The sequence below is a fragment of the Rattus rattus genome, chromosome 2 (genome assembly GCF_011064425.1).
Source record: "Rattus rattus isolate New Zealand chromosome 2, Rrattus_CSIRO_v1, whole genome shotgun sequence".
NCBI classification, from domain to species: domain Eukaryota; kingdom Metazoa; phylum Chordata; class Mammalia; order Rodentia; family Muridae; genus Rattus; species Rattus rattus.
Window position 1 is genome coordinate 229,840,303 of NC_046155.1, and position 6,000 is coordinate 229,846,302.

The following is a 6,000-nucleotide window of genomic DNA, read 5'->3' on the forward strand; positions in this document are numbered from 1 at the left end:
GATGAAGGCAGTCAGTGAAGTGAATCTAATTTGGACTGTTGAATACCAGGAGGAATCAGGAAGACTGCATAGACTGTTGCCTTCATTTACACACCTTTGTCCAAGAGATATTTTTCACCATACTTTTGCATCTGTTATTTCCATTTCTCTTTGCTTAAAATAAAAGGGAATGAATGGTGCTAAATGAAATGAAAGCATGCATGCAAGGGAACACACAAACACACACACACACACACACACACACACACACACACACACACACACACGAAGTCAGTCATTACACTGAATGTATTGGACAGATTTTACATGTCTGCTTGGTAGGGGAAGAGTGGTTTACCATACTCTCTTGATACAGAGCCAGCATGTAATAGAGTTTATTTGTTCAGAGTGGGGCATCAGGTGTAATAGAATCAGGCATTATGTTTCTTTGATCCTAGCTTTTATATCCCCATAGTTGCACATTCATTCACTTTGCCAATATAAATTAAAAGTGGAGATGAGAGATTAGATGTGCCTAGGCTCATGTGGACTTTGTGAAATGTAGTTTCTCTCACTCTTAGAACTTAGTGAATCATGACAGAAATATAAATGACCTGTAACTAAATATTCAGCACTTGTGAGATTTCAATTCTGTTTGTTGGCTTTGCTAGCAGATGAGGCTTGGCAAGCTGACTTCTCTATTTTTCTTATTATTTGTGCATTCAAATTAGTTAGCAATGCAAAGCTTTAAAGAAACATTATCAATCTACGTTTATAGTCTTTCATCTGTGAGTTTGACTAATGTTAAGTAGAGTTTCCTACTTAATACAACAAAAATCTCCTAAGGTGTCCTTTTTCCTCCTTTTCCTTCTTCACATTCTTTCTATGCACTATCCTGGGCATTTTATAAGATGAGATGATACAAAAATCCCATTTTTTTTCTTGCCACTTGTTAAGAAATAGTGAATGAAAAGCATTTGGCTCTTCAGGTTCCACCAAGACTTGTTATATGACGTAATTAAAACTTGACATTCTTAATCCAATGTGTGTGGTAGGATTTAGGCTGAAACTGAACTATTAAAATGTATCATATTTTTGTATTCATTCTATTCAATGAAATACTTTATTGTGTCTTAATTTAATATCCATAATTTGGTGAATGCTATCTCCACAATTACATCCAGTACATGAAGGGTATCCAAGCTTTTATAATGAAAGCAGCCATGCCTTTGAAGCAAAGGTCACTGGCATGGATGTTGTTAGAAGCTTGGACATTTCCTAGCAGAAATGATAGGATAAAGAGAATTATGAGACAGAAGTAAATTGTGGGTTTGTGTTTATCATCTCAGTACTTTAAAAGCTCTTTGCTCAAAAATAAGGATCACAAATTTATGTGCACAGAATACGAATACTGAGAGTTTGTGGTATGTTAAGTTGTGTTTTGTTCTTATTTATTTATTTTATGTATATGATTACACTGTTGTTGTCTTCAGACACACCAGAAGAGGGCATTGGATCCCATTACAGATAGTTGTGAGTCACTATGTGGTTGCCAAGAATTGAACTCAAGACCTCTGGAAGAATATCCAATATTCCTAACCACTGAGCCAGCCCTAGTGCGCTGTTTGTTTTTAAGATTTATTTATTTTTATGTGGATTGGTGTTCTGCCTGCATGACTGTGCAAAGGTGCCAGATTCTCTGGACCTGGAGTTACAGACAGTTGTGAGCTGCCAGGTGGGTGCTGGGAGTTGAACCTGGGTCCTCTGGAAGAGCAGCCAGTGCTCTTAACTGCTGAGTCATCTCTCTAGCCCTATAGTGCATTTTGTTAAAAGATAGGGGTTTTTTTTGTATATTAACATTGACCATAGCTCATTGTCTGCTAACTCCACAAACCAAGATAGCATGAATATCTTAGTTTTCTTTCTATTACTCTGTTAAAACACCATGACCAAAAGTGACTTGAGGATGAAAGGGATTACTTCATCTTACAGCATAAAGTCTATCATGAAAGGAAATCTGGGTAAGAACTCAAGGCAGAAACCTGGAGGCAGAAACCTGAAGGCAGGAACTGAAGCAGAAACCATGGAAAAGTGTTACTGACTTGCTCAGCCTGCTTTTCTATACAACTAGGACCACATGGCCAGAGTGGCACCACCCATAATGATATGGGCCCTCCCAAATAAATCATTAATTAAGAAAACATCCCACAGTCTTGCCTACAAGCCAATTCCTTGATTGAAATTCCATCTTCCAGATATGTCTAGGTTTGTGTCAAGTTGACAAAGCCAACCAGGACAATAAGAATCCAGGAAAATCAGCAAAACTTGGGAAAACAGTGAGTAGTCACAAATCTTCAGACTGACCTCTCAGAGGTTGGGTTTTGAACCAGTGGGGCCAAAGGTAGAAAGATGCAAGTCCCACTGCAGGTCCTATTTTTTTAGGCATATTTTAGCTGGGGATATTGACATATGCCTTTGATCCCAGCACTTGGGAGGCAAAGCAGGTAGATCTTTGTGGGTTAAGGTCAGCCTGGTCTACAGTTAGTTCCAGGACAGCCAGGGATACTTACTGCAAGCCTGTCTTAGAAAAACAAAAACAGAAACAATGCTGTAATTTGTTGCATGTAGTTTCATCTATCACCTTTGCTCCAGGAAGTAGTTCACTACCAGGCTCTGTCCAGCTTCCCTTTTTGCTCTACCTGCTCTTGTTCTGGAAAGTGGCCTCACCAGCTCCTATGCGGCTTTCCTTGAAAACTCAGACAAAAGACACATACACAGTTTGTTTCTTTACAACTTACCTTCTTGGCACAATTGCTGGGCACTATTTCTTGCCTAGAAAAGTGTGTGCTTACTAACTTATTATCTCCATCTTTCCACCTGCCCTAAACTTCAGTGGCTAGTCCTTAGACCCTGTCAAACATCTCTGGCCACCCACCTGTAGTGGTGGCCACAGGCGCCTGCTCCCCCTGCCCCAATACCTCACATGATTTCTGTGTTCTTCTCCCTCTAAAGCATGGCAAAACCCCCCTCTCTTTCTTTGCAGCTCCCTTTCCTCCTGGGACTGGAAAGTCCTGCCTGTATCTTCCTCCCAGCAATTGCCCCCCCCCCTTCTTTACTAACAAATCAAGAACCAATTGAGGAACAGGACCTTAGCTTCAGAACCACCCCCTTCATTAATTGATATATTTTTATTGTGCATGGCATTGGCTTTCATAAGGTCATTTCCATGCAAGTATATAATGTGCTCTGAGTATATTCTCCCCAATAACTCTCTCCTCTCCTATCTTCCTTCTCCTCCCCCTTTTTCCTCTTCATTTTCTTCGACAGTTTTGCCTATTCTTTCATGTCAACACACACACACACACACACACACACACACACACACACACACACATGATTTTATAAATTGTAATTGTAGGTTATATGATATACAGAATATCTAAATGTGACTCCCACAAAGGTTGAGAACCATTGTTTTAGAGGGACCTCTGTATTGCTTTTTATTCTGTCTAGACTAGTGTATAGTTAGCTCTGTTTGTCCTACCCTTGCCAACACTTACTACTATTTGATTTTGTTTTGTTGTGAGACAGGGTCTTTCTACATAGCCCCGACTGTCATAGAACTCACTAGGTAGATAAGGCTCTCCTCAAACTCAGAAAGATCCATACCACAACCGGCTGCTACTTGTTAATGACTGACGTTCTGACTGGGGTGAGATGGATGTCAATTCAATTTTATTTATATTGCTCTGATAACTAGTGATGTTGCCTATTTTCCCATGTGGTCATTGCCCATATGTATTTCGTATTTGGGGAGCTGTCTTCTCATTTCATTAGTCTAATTTCTGACAGCATTTTTTCTCATCATATTATTTACCTATTTAAATCACACCATTTGCATCTATCTGGATTAACAATGAGGCCTTTCTTTTATGACCAAAGTCATAGGAGTGAATCTCTCCTACTAGACTGTGAACAGATCAAGAATGGGAGTATTGTCTTTGCTTCTCTCGGGCCACTAGATGACTTGTCCCAGGCTCATTCACTCATTGACTCTCCCAGTCATTTACTTCTTCTAATCTGGATCCTCTCAATGAATGTTTATTGAACAAGTGGGTGGATAATCTTCTTTTAGAGGCTGTGAAAATCATGGGTAAATGTCAAGTTGTCTAATAAGAAATTCCTTATGTACCTTATAACAAAATACACATATATTCAGTGTGCATGGCATTGAGTTCCATAAAGGACATTTCCATGAGAGTATATAATGTGTCTGGAGCAAATGATCCCCATAAGTCCCCTCCTCCTCTGTTTTCTATCTTCTGCAATGTTGGTCCTTTTGTGAGAAGATCCATAGTTACTGCCCATCTAAACCCAGCATTTCTCACAGTTCTTTGGATCAAGTCTCAGGTCCTTTGTGTGGTCTCTGAGGCTTTCTGCTTATTTTATTTATTGCTTATCCTCCCACCTGCCCCACCTGCACTATTCCCTTCCTGTCCAAGTTCCAGCCATGTTTGCTTGTAAATAATGCATATGGTATTCCTACAATTTCAGTAACCCCATTCCCTATCCTCAGTTAGTTAATTTCTGTACATCTTTTTTATTTTTAACACATGTGTATGAGTTTTAGAGAGAGAGGGAGTGCGTGTGTGTGTGTGTGTGTGTGTGTGTGTGTGTGTGTGTGTGTGTGTGTTGCACAATAATACAGGTGCTTGAGGAAGCCAGAACAGGCTATTGTATCCCCTAAAACTGTACTTACAGGGACTTGTGAAACATCCCATATATGTTCTAGGAATTGAACTCCAGTGTTTCAGAAAAGCATCAGATATCTTTTAGATCTAAGATCACACATCTTTCGTTTCCTTATTTTAATTTTTTTCAGGTTGTAATGTTACATGTGTGCTTCATTTGCCTCTACATCTATGTATGCAGTGCCAACAGAGGCCAGAAGAGGGTGTCAGCCCCCCTCCCCACTGGTGAATGGAATTTCATGATTGTGAGCCACCACATGGGTGCCTGGAGTTGGAGAGAGGGCCTCTTCCGAAGAGCCTTCAGTGCTCTTAACTGCAGAGCCATTTCTCTAGGCTGACAGGTCTGTTTCTTAGGCCAGGTAGTAGTGGTGCATGTGTTTATCTTGAAAAGCAAAAGAAAACAAAAACTGTTCTTTGATTTCCTAACCCAGCTAGGTTAAAGAAACTATTGCTTATCGTGAGAGAACACACTGCAATTGTCATCTGATACTTATTTTTATGACTAAGTGATGTGTCGAGTATCTGTTGCTACAGCAAGATTGTATGACAAGGCATCCATAGAGAGTGGAATGGTAATCAACAGTTTGCTGCTGATCTCTCTGGGATCAGTTGTGGGCTATCAGGCAACTATTACTCTTAGCTATCATGGGTGTGGACTCATTCATATACCTAAAGATAAACTGGCTGATGGTTGCTCTAATAGGGAAAGAGGAGCAACAGATTCACAAGTCTCATTCATGCTCCAGAAGGCTGGATCAGCCAGATTCTCATAGTAGTGGCAAACGTGTAAGCAAAAACAGAAAAATGTCTCAAGGAAGTAAACCATACTTATGAATTATGTTATGCACTGAAGTCCGAGTTCTGGGTAAAAGGCCTTTACCAGGCTATCTTTGGATATGAGATGGAAAGCTCACTTGAAGGCAATGATGGCATATCTCTTTGTAGTTGTCATTATATATTTAGTGCCTAACATGATGTTTGACCTATAGTGAATAATAACTATTTCTTGGACAAATAAGGAAGGAATATAAAACATTAATTTGATACTGTTATCTCAATCATCTAAATAAATGGTCAATTTAAAAAGTTTCCTTATTAGGAAGGTAGTTCAAAATCGTTTTTCATTTCTTGTTTGTTTGTTTTCCTGACTTCTTTAATTCCTCATATTACTACAAGTAAATCTGTCTGTGAACTATGGTTAGCTTTTGTTCCCATATGGTCCAGCTCTGCTACTGTATGAATCATTTTTGTATCATGACAAAAGTACATT